This window comes from Bombina bombina, chromosome 6 (genome assembly GCF_027579735.1).
Source record: "Bombina bombina isolate aBomBom1 chromosome 6, aBomBom1.pri, whole genome shotgun sequence".
Lineage (NCBI taxonomy): Eukaryota > Metazoa > Chordata > Amphibia > Anura > Bombinatoridae > Bombina > Bombina bombina.
The window spans coordinates 772,340,564-772,352,628 of record NC_069504.1 but is presented as its reverse complement, the minus strand read 5'-3'; positions in this window follow the sequence as shown (position 1 = coordinate 772,352,628).

The window sequence follows — 12,065 nt, the reverse complement described above, 5'->3', positions numbered from 1 at the left end:
TCTCCTGTTTGATTCTGGCAATCAATCGAGGAAGCATCGGGAAGGGTGGAAACACGTAAGCCATCCTGAAGTCCCAAGGTGCTGTCAGTGCATCTATCAGGACTGCTCCTGGATCCCTGGATCTGGACCCGTAACGAGGAAGCTTGGCATTCTGTCGAGACGCCATGAGATCTATCTCTGGTTTGCCCCAACGTCGAAGTATTTGGGCAAAGACCTCCGGATGAAGTTCCCACTCCCCCGGATGAAAAGTCTGACGACTTAAGAAATCCGCTTCCCAGTTCTCCACTCCCGGGATGTGGATTGCTGACAGGTGGCAAGAGTGAGACTCTGCCCAGCGAATTATCTTTGATACTTCCATCATAGCTAGGGAGCTTCTTGTCCCTCCCTGATGGTTGATGTAAGCTACGGTCGTGATGTTGTCCGACTGAAACCTGATGAACCCCCGAGTTGTCAACTGGGGCCAAGCCAGGAGAGCATTGAGAACTGCTCTCAATTCCAGAATGTTTATTGGCAGGAGACTCTCCTCCTGACTCCATTGTCCCTGAGCCTTCAGAGAATTCCAGACGGCACCCCAACCTAGAAGGCTGGCGTCTGTTGTTACAATTGTCCAGTCTGGTCTGCTGAATGGCATCCCCCTGGACAGATGTGGCCGAGAAAGCCACCATAGAAGAGAATTTCTGGTCTCTTGATCCAGATTCAGAGAAGGGGATAAGTCTGAGTAATTCCCATTCCACTGACTTAGCATGCACAGTTGCAGTGGTCTGAGGTGTAAGCGTGCAAAGGGTACTATGTCCATTGCCGCTACCATTAAGCCGATTACCTCCATGCATTGAGCCACTGACGGGTGTTGAATGGAATGAAGGGTGCGGCAAGCACTTTGAAGTCTTGTTAGCCTGTCCTCTGTCAGGTAAATCTTCATTTCTACAGAATCTATAAGAGTCCCCAGGAAGGGAACTCTTGTGAGTGGAACGAGTGAACTTTTCTTTTCGTTCACCTTCCATCCATGTGACCTTAGAAATGCCAGTACTAACTCTGTATGAAACTTGGCAGTTTGAAAGCTTGAAGCTTGTATCAGAATGTCGTCTAGGTATGGAGCTACCGAGATTCCCCGCGGTCTTAGTACCGCCAGAAGAGCACCCAGAACCTTTGTGAAGATTCTTGGAGCTGTAGCCAACCCGAATGGAAGAGCCACAAACTGGTAATGCCTGTCTAGGAAGGCAAACCTTAGGTACCGGTAATGATCTTTGCGAATCGGTATGTGAAGGTAAGCATCTTTTAGATCTACAGTGGTCATGTACTGACCCTCTTGGATCATAGGTAAAATTGTCCGAATAGTCTCCATCTTGAACGATGGAACTCTTAGGAATTTGTTTAGGATCTTTAAGTCCAGGATTGGTCTGAAAGTTCCCTCTTTTTTGGGAACCACAAACAGATTTGAGTAAAACCCCTGTCCCTGTTCCGACCGTGGAACTGGATGGATTACTCCCATTAACAAGAGCTCTTGTACGCAGCGTAGAAACGCCTCTTTCTTTGTCTGGATTGATGACAACCTTGACAGATGAAATCTCTCTCTTGGAGGAGAGTATTTGAAGTCCAGAAGGTATCCCTGAGATATTATCTCTAGTGCCCAGGGATCCTGGACATCTCTTGCCCAAGCCTGGGCGAAGAGAGAAAGTCTGCCCCCCACTAGATCCGATCCCGGATCGGGGGCCCTCAATTCATGCTGTTTTAGGGGCAGCAGCCGGTTTCCTGGCCTGCTTGCCCTTGTTCCAGGACTGGTTAGGTTTCCAGCCTTGTCTGTAGCGAGCAACAGCTCCTTCCTGTTTTGGTGCAGAGGAAGTTGATGCTGCTCCTGCTTTGAAATTACGAAAGGAACGAAAATTAGACTGTCTAGCCTTAACTTTGGCTTTGTCCTGAGGCAGGGCATGGCCTTTACCTCCTGTAATGTCAGCGATAATCTCTTTCAACCCGGGCCTGAATAAGGTCTGCCCTTTGAAAGGTATATTAAGCAATTTAGACTTAGAAGTAACATCAGCTGACCAGGATTTTAGCCACAGCGCCCTGCGTGCCTGAATGGCGAATCCTGAATTCTTCGCCGTAAGTTTAGTTAAATGTACTACGGCCTCCGAAATGAATGAATTAGCTAGTTGAAGGACTCTAAGCCTGTCCGTAATGTCGTCCAGAGTAGCTGAACTAATGTTCTCTTCCAGAGACTCAATCCAGAATGCCGCTGCAGCCGTGATCGGCGCAATGCATGCAAGGGGTTGTAATATAAAACCTTGTTGAACAAACATTTTCTTAAGGTAACCCTCTAATTTTTTATCCATTGGATCTGAAAAAGCACAGCTATCCTCCACCGGGATAGTAGTACGCTTAGCTAAAGTAGAAACTGCTCCCTCCACCTTAGGGACCGTTTGCCATAAGTCCCGTGTGGTGGCGTCTATTGGAAACATTTTTCTAAATATCGGAGGGGGTGAGAATGGCACACCGGGTCTATCCCACTCCTTAGTAACAATTTCAGTAAGTCTCTTAGGTATAGGAAAAACCTCAGTACTCGCCGGTACCGCAAAATATTTATCCAACCTACACATTTTCTCTGGTATTGCAACTGTGTTACAATCATTCAGAGCCGCTAACACCTCCCCTAGTAATACACGGAGGTTTTCCAGCTTAAATTTAAAATTTGAAATATCTGAATCCAGTCTGTTTGGATCAGAACCGCCACCCACAGAATGAAGTTCTCCGTCCTCATGTTCTGCCACCTGTGACGCAGTGTCTGACATGGCCCTAATATTATCAGCGCACTCTGTTCTCACCCCAGAGTGATCACGCTTACATCTTAGTTCTGGTAATTTGGCCAAAACTTCAGTCATAACAGTAGCCATATCTTGTAATGTGATTTGTAATGGCCGCCCAGATGTACTCGGCGCTACAATATCACGCACCTCCCGAGCGGGAGATGCAGGTACTGACACGTGAGGCGAGTTAGTCTGCATAACTCTCCCCTCGTTGTTTGGTGAAATTTGTTCAATATGTACAGATTGACTTTTATTTAGAGTAGCATCAATACAGTTAGTACATAAATTTCTATTGGGCTCCACTTTGGCATTGCAACAAATGACACAGGTATCATCCTCTGAATCAGACATGTTTAACACACTAGCAAATAAACTTGAAACTTGGAATACAATTCAATTAGAATATTATTAAAAACGTACTGTGCCTTTAAGAAGCACAGAAGATCTATGACAGTTGAAAATTAATAAATTGAAACAGTTATAGCCTCAATCCTTGTAAACAACACAACTTTAGCAAAGGTTTAATCCCATTAGCAAAGATAACAATTTCTGAAAGCAGGAAAAAAATTACAGAATAAACGTTTTTTTATCTCAGTTAACTATAATTCTCACAGCTCTGCTGAGAGAAATTACCTCCCTCAAAATAAGTTTTGAAGACCCCTGAGTTCTGTAGAGATGAACCGGATCATGCAGGAAATACAATGAGCTGCTGACTGAAATATCTGATGCGTAGCAAAAGCGCCAAAAAAACGGCCCCTCCCCCTCACACACAGCAGTGAGAGAGAACAGAAACTGTCAGAAAAAAGATTAAGCAACTGCCAAGTGGAAAAATAGTGCCCAAACATTTATTCACTCAGTACCTCAGCAAATGAAAACGATTTTACATTCCAGCAAAAACGTTAAACATAATTTCTAGTTATTAAACAGCTTTATGTACTTCTTACAGTGTAATTCTAGTGAAGTACCATTCCCCAGAATACTGAAGTGTAAAGTATACATACATGACATTATATCGGTATGGCAGGATTTTCTCATCAATTCCATTGTCAGAAAATAAAAGCTGCTACATACCTCAATGCAGATTCATCTGGCCGCTGTCCCCTGATCTGAAGTTTACCTCTCCTCAGATGGCCGAGAAACAGCAATATGATCTTAACTACTCCGGCTAAAATCATAGTAAAAACATAATTTATGCTTACCTGATAAATTCCTTTCTTCTGTAGTGTGATCAGTCCACGGGTCATCATTACTTCTGGGATATTAACTCCTCCCCAACAGGAAGTGCAAGAGGATTCACCCAGCAGAGCTGCATATAGCTCCTCCCCTCTACGTCACTCCCAGTCATTCGACCAAGGACCAACGAGAAAGGAAAAGCCAAGGGTGAAGTGGTGACTGGAGTATAAATTAAAAAATATTTACCTGCCTTAAAACAGGGCGGGCCGTGGACTGATCACACTACAGAAGAAAGGAATTTATCAGGTAAGCATAAATTATGTTTTCTTCTGTTAAGTGTGATCAGTCCACGGGTCATCATTACTTCTGGGATACCAATACCAAAGCAAAAGTACACGGATGACGGGAGGGATAGGCAGGCTCTTTATACAGAAGGAACCACTGCCTGAAGAACCTTTCTCCCAAAAATAGCCTCCGGTGAAGCAAAAGTGTCAAATTTGTAAAATTTGGAAAAAGTATGAAGCGAAGACCAAGTTGCAGCCTTGCAAATCTGTTCAACAGAGGCCTCATTCTTAAAGGCCCAAGTAGAAGCCACAGCTCTAGTGGAATGAGCTGTAATCCTTTCAGGAGGCTGCTGTCCAGCAGTCTCATAAGCTAAACGAATTATGCTACGAAGCCAAAAAGAAAGAGAGGTAGCAGAAGCTTTTTGACCTCTCCTCTGCCCAGAGTAAACGACAAACAGAGAAGACGTTTGTCGAAATTCCTTAGTTGCCTGTAAGTAAAATTTTAGAGCACGGACTACATCCAGGTTGTGCAGTAGACGTTTCTTCTTCGAAGAAGGATTTGGGCATAAAGAAGGAACAACAATCTCTTGATTGATATTCCTGTTAGTAACTACCTTAGGTAAGAACCCAGGTTTAGTACGCAGAACTACCTTATCCGAATGAAAAATCAAATAAGGAGAATCACAATGTAAGGCTGATAACTCAGAGACTCTTCGAGCCGAGGAAATAGCCATTAAAAATAGAACTTTCCAAGATAACAACTTTATATCAATGGAATGAAGGGGTTCAAACGGAACGCCCTGTAAAACATTAAGAACAAGGTTTAAACTCCATGGTGGAGCAACCGTTTTAAACACAGGCTTAATCCTGGCCAAAGCCTGACAAAAAGCCTGGACGTCAGGAACTTCTGACAGACGTTTGTGTAACAGAATGGACAGAGCTGAGATCTGTCCCTTTAATGAACTAGCGGATAAACCCTTTTCTAAACCTTCTTGTAGAAAAGACAATATCCTAGGAATCCTAACCTTACTCCAAGAGTAACCTTTGGATTCACACCAATATAGGTATTTACGCCATATCTTATGGTAAATCTTTCTGGTAACAGGTTTCCTAGCCTGTATTAAGGTATCAATAACTGACTCAGAAAACCCACGTCTTGATAAAATCAAGCATTCAATTTCCAAGCAGTCAGCTTCAGAGAAGTTAGACTTTGATGTTTGAAGGGACCCTGTATCAGAAGGTCCTGTTTCAGAGGTAGAGACCAAGGTGGACAGGATGACATGTCCACCAGATCTGCATACCAAGTCCTGCGTGGCCAAGCAGGTGCTATTAGAATCACTGATGCTCTCTCTTGTTTGATTCTGGCAATCAATCGAGGAAGCATCGGGAAGGGTGGAAACACGTAAGCCATCCTGAAGTCCCAAGGTGCTGTCAGGGCATCTATCAGGACTGCTTCTGGATCCCTGGATCTGAACCCATAACGAGGAAGCTTGGCGTTCTGTCGAGACGCCATGAGATCTATCTCTGGTTTGCCCCAACGTCGAAGTATTTGGGCAAAGACCTCCGGATGAAGTTCCCACTCCCCCGGATGAAAAGTCTGACGACTTAAGAAATCCGCCTCCCAGTTCTCCACTCCCGGGATGTGGATTGCTGACAGGTGGCAAGAGTGAGACTCTGCCCAGCGAATTATCTTTGATACTTCCATCATAGCTAGGGAGCTTCGTGTCCCTCCCTGATGGTTGATGTAAGCTACAGTCGTGATGTTGTCCGACTGAAACCTGATGAAACTCCGCGTTGTCAACTGGGGCCAAGCCAGGAGGGCATTGAGAACTGCTCTCAATTCCAGAATGTTTATTGGCAGGAGACTCTACTATGTCCATTGCCGCTACCATTAAGCCGATTACCTCCATGCATTGAGCCACTGACGGGTGTTGAATGGAATGAAGGGTGCGGCAAGCACTTTGAAGTCTTGTTAACCTGTCCTCTGTCAGGTAAATCTTCATTTTTACAGAATCTATAAGAGTCCCCAGGAAGGGAACTCTTGTGAGTGGAACGAGTGAACTTTTCTTTTCGTTCACCTTCCATCCATGTGACCTTAGAAATGCCAGTACTAACTCTGTATGAGACTTGGCAGTTTGAAAGCTTGAAGCTTGAATCAGAATGTCGTCTAGGTATGGAGCTACCGAGATTCCCCGCGGTCTTAGTACCGCCAGAAGAGCACCCAGAACCTTTGTGAAGATTCTTGGAGCTGTAGCCAATCCGAATGGAAGAGCTACAAACTGGTAATGCCTGTCTAGGAAGGCAAACCTTAGGTACCGGTAATGATCTTTGTGAATCGGTATGTGAAGGTAAGCATCTTTTAAATCTACAGTGGTCATGTACTGACCCTCTTGGATCATAGGTAAAATTGTCCGAATAGTCTCCATCTTGAACGATGGAACTCTTAGGAACTTGTTTAGGATCTTTAAGTCCAGGATTGGTCTGAAAGTTCCCTCTTTTTTGGGAACCACAAACAGATTTGAGTAAAACCCCTGTCCCTGTTCCGATCGTGGAACTGGGTGGATTACTCCCATTAACAAGAGCTCTTGTACGCAGCGTAGAAACGCCTCTTTCTTTGTCTGGATTGTTGACAACCTTGACAGATGAAATCTCTCTCTTGGAGGAGAGTATTTGAAGTCCAGAAGGTATCCCTGAGATATTATTTCTAGCGCCCAGGGATCCTGGACATCTCTTGCCCAAGCCTGGGCGAAGAGAGAAAGCCTGCCCCCCACTAGATCCGATCCCGGATCGGGGGCCCTCAATTCATGCCGTTTTAGGGGCAGCAGTAGGTTTCCTGGTCTGCTTGCCCTTGTTCCAGGACTGGTTAGGTTTCCAGCCTTGTCTGTAGCGAGCAACAGCTCCTTCCTGTTTTGGTGCAGAGGAAGTTGATGCTGCTCCTGCTTTGAAATTACGAAAGGAACGAAAATTAGACTGTCTAGTCTTAGTTTCGGCTTTGTCCTGAGGCAGGGCATGGCCTTTACCTCCTGTAATGTCAGCGATAATCTCTTTCAACCCGGGCCCGAATAAGGTCTGCCCTTTGAAAGGTATATTAAGCAATTTAGACTTAGAAGTAACATCAGCTGACCAGGATTTTAGCCACAGCGCCCTGCGTGCCTGAATGGCGAATCCTGAATTCTTCGCCGTAAGTTTAGTTAGATGTACTACGGCCTCCGAAATGAATGAATTAGCTAGTTTAAGGACTCTAAGCCTGTCCGTAATGTCGTCCAGAGTAGCTGAACTAATGTTCTCTTCCAGAGACTCAATCCAGAACGCCGCTGCAGCCATGATCGGCGCAATGCATGCAAGGGGTTGCAATATAAAACCTTGTTGAACAAACATTTTCTTAAGGTAACCCTCTAATTTTTTATCCATTGGATCTGAAAAAGCACAGCTATCCTCCACCGGGATAGTGGTACGCTTAGCTAAAGTAGAAACTGCTCCCTCTACCTTAGGGACCGCTTGCCATAAGTCCCGTGTGGTGGCGTCTATTGGAAACATTTTTCTAAATATCGGAGGGGGTGAGAACGGCACACCGGGTCTATCCCACTCCTTAGAAACAATTTCAGTAATTCTCTTAGGTATAGGAAAAACCTCAGTACTCGTCGGTACCGCAAAATATTTATCCAACCTACACATTTTCTCTGGTATTGCAACTGTGTTACAATCATTCAGAGCCGCTAACACCTCCCCTAGTAATACACAGAGGTTTTCCAGTTTAAATTTAAAATTTGAAATATCTGAATCCAGTCTGTTTGGATCAGAACCGTCACCCACAGAATGAAGTTCTCCGTCCTCATGTTCTGCAACCTGTGACGCAGTATCTGACATGGCCCTAATATTATCAGCGCACTCTGTTCTCACCCCAGAGTGATCACGCTTACCTCTTAGTTCTGGTAATTTAGCCAAAACTTCAGTCATAACAGAAGCCATATCCTGTAATGTGATTTGTAATGGCCGGCCAGATGTACTCGGCGCTACAATATCACGCACCTCCCGAGTGGGAGATGCAGGTACTGGCACGTGAGGCGAGTTAGTCGGCATAACTCTCCCCTCGTTGTTTGGTGAAATTTGTTCAATTTGTACAGATTGACTTTTATTTAAAGTAGCATCAATACAGTTAGTACATAAATTTCTATTGGGCTCCACTTTGGCATTGCAACAAATGACACAGGTATCTTCCTCTGAATCAGACATGTTTAACACACTAGCAAATAAACTTGCAACTTAGAATACAATTCAATTAGAATAATATTAAAAACGTACTGTGCCTTTAAGAAGCACAGAAAATCTATGACAGTTGAAAATTAATAAATTGAAACAGTTATAGCCTCAATCCTTGTAAACAACACAACTTTAGCAAAGGTTTAATCCCAATAGCAAAGATAACAAATTCTGAAAGCAGGAAACAATTACAGAATAAACGTTTTTTATCACAGTCAACTATAATTCTCACAGCTCTGCTGAGAGAAATTACCTCCCTCAAAATAAGTTTGAAGACCCCTGAGTTCTGTAGAGATGAACTGGATCATGCAGGAAATACAATGAGCTGCTGACTGAAATAACTGATGCATAGAAAAGGCGCCAAAAAAACGGCCCTTCCCCCTCACACACAGCAGTGAGAGAGAACAGAAACTGTCAGAAAAAGATTAAGCAACTGCCAAGTGGAAAAATGGTGCCCAAACATTTATTCACTCAGTACCTCAGCAAATGAAAACGATTTTACATTCCAGCAAAAACGTTAAACATAATTTCTAGTTGTTAAACAGCTTAATGTACTTCTTACAGTGTAATTCTAGTGATCCAGAATACTGAAGTGTAAAGTATACATACATGACATTATATCGGTATGGCAGGATTTTCTCATCAATTCCATTGTCAGAAAATAAAAGCTGCTACATACCTCTATGCAGATTCATCTGCCCGCTGTCCCCTGATCTGAAGTTTACCTCTCCTCAGATGGCCGAGAAACAGCAATATGATCTTAACTACTCCGGCTAAAATCATAGCAAAAACTCTGGTAGATTCTTCTTCAAACTCTGCCAGAGAGGTAATAACACACTCCGGTGCTATTTTAAAATAACAAACTTTTGATTGAAGATATAAAACTAAGTATAATCACCATAGCCCTCTCACACCTCCTATCTAGTCGTTGGGTGCAAGAGAATGACTGGGAGTGACGTAGAGGGGAGGAGCTATATGCAGCTCTGCTGGGTGAATCCTCTTGCACTTCCTGTTGGGGAGGAGTTAATATCCCAGAAGTAATGATGACCCGTGGACTGATCACACTTAACAGAAGAAACTCTGGTAGATTCTTCTTCAAACTCTGCCAGAGAGGTAATAACACACTCCGGTGCTATTTTAAAATAACAAACTCTTGATTGAAGATATAAAACTAAGTATAATCACCATAGTCCTCTCACACATCCTATCTAGTCGTTGGGTGCAAGAGAATGACTGGGAGTGACGTAGAGGGGAGGAGCTATATGCAGCTCTGCTGGGTGAATCCTCTTGCACTTCCTGTTGGGGAGGAGTAATATCCCAGAAGTAATGATGACCCGTGGACTGATCACACTTAACAGAAGAAATATTATTTTATTCATTTCAACCATTCTCATTATTGTTTGCGTATTAAGCACATACACACACACTCACCAATACTGGTATGTGATTATTAACACTTTTTTTCACTTTATAACAAATCTTAGGGACTACATAGGAATCGGTAGTCTCTCTTTTTGAAAATACTCATTCATAAAGGTTGTATTGATATATTGTATTCACAATATTGATTAAATAATCAATATACACATATTCTTTTTCACTTATTTATACATCACTCTTTACACCGTTGTTTACCACTACATATATATTTTATATAAATCAATTTTAATATATATTTTAATATATATCTTTTTTCACAAAGTGAACATCAACCACATAGAGGGGCCTATTTAACAAAGGTCTGTTGGACCTGATCCGACAGTGCGGATCACGTCCGACAGACCTCGCTGAATGTGGAGAGCAATACGCTCTCCGTATTCAGCATTGCACCAGCAGCTCTTGTGAGCTGCTGGTGCAACGCCGCCCCCTGCAGATTCGCGGCCAATTGGCCCCCAGCAGGGGGTGTCAATCAACCCGATCGTCCTTGATTGGGTTAAATTGTGGCGATGTCTGTCTGCCTGCTCAGAGCAGGCAGACAGGTTATGGAGCAGCGGTCTTTAGGCCGCTGCTTCATAACTGGTGTTTCTGGCGAGCCTGAAGGCTCGCCAGAAACACGGGGCTTCAAGCTCCATATGGAGCTTAATAGATATGCCCCATAGCATCACTATTCAACCAGCTCCTTAGCGCTTCCCTTTCTTGTATTTAGAATTCCTTTTTGACCCCAACATTTTGTTTGGTGGAGCAACTGTCATTTTAGGGTGTTAGCAGCGTTGAAATCAATATCAGAAGTGTACTCACTCTTACCTGTTCATTCACCTTACACCATTCTTGCACACAGATATCATGGGCAGTAAGATGTTGGTATAAGCCCTGCTCTTGCACATTTTGCATTGTGTTCTCATAATTTGCTTTGCCTTATTTTCCTCCAATTTCCTGTGTTTTTTAAAAGCTACCAAATGATGGAATGCATCATTCTACACAGTGATTGCTATATCACTGCAGGAGTTCAGGTATATCCGTCAATGTATTCCAGCATTTCTAAGGTAGTGGGGGGAAAAAAACCAAGGAAAATTGGAGGAAATTAGGGCAAATCAAATAATGAAAGTACATTGCAGTTTTTAAAAAAATAAATAAACATTCATCATTGTTTAAAAAACAATCTTTGCAATGTACTTTTATTATTTGATTTGCCCTATTTTTCCTCAAATATTTCTGTGTTTTTTCCCACTGCCCAAGAATTGCTGGAATGCATTGGCAGATATGCATGAGCCCCTGCAGTGAAAATGTAATAATGAAAATACAATGCCAATGAAAACCTTCACTGGCTCTCCATCAACAAGAGAATCCCCTTCAAGCTCCTTACCCATGCGTTCAAGGCCCTACACAACATCGGACCCGAATACATCAACCACCGCATAAATTTCTACACCTCGCCAGACAACTCCGATCGGCCGACCAAGCACTTGCAGTCAAATCTACAGCGGGCAGAAGATCCTTCTCCCACATGGCAGCAAAGTCATGGAACACCCTCCTGCTGCACCTCAGACAATCCACCTCCCTTACAAAGTTCAGAAAGGACCTCAAAACCTGGCTTTTCGACTGAACGCTCATCCCCTCCCCCACTCCTCCTATCCACTTTCCCTTAGCGCCTTGAAACCCTCAGTTTTTCTTTTACTCATCTCGTCTTGAACCAAGCTACCCACATTTCCTGTTACTCCTTATGTAATATTTCTGCTTTGTAAAATCTGTATATTTGAATTGCCGATGTTGTAATGCCTACCTTTACAGGTTAAAATGAAATTAAAATTATATTGAAAAAAATATCTCTGTGACACCATTTAAACACTGATTATAATTTTAGCGACATAACTATAATGGGGAGTATAGTTTATTATAGTCAGGTATTTTTCAGACAGAAGGAAGTATGTGGGAGTTAGCTGGGTGTTCCAGAGGAGGGCAGGTTAGGCATGACGTAGGTGTAGGCGGTCACAGGGAGTTAGCTGGGCGGTGCAGGGGGAGTGTAGGTTAGCTCTGACATAGGTCAAGGCAGTCGGTGGGAGGTAGCGAGGCAGAGTAGGGGTAGATGTGACATAGTTATAGGCGTTCAGGG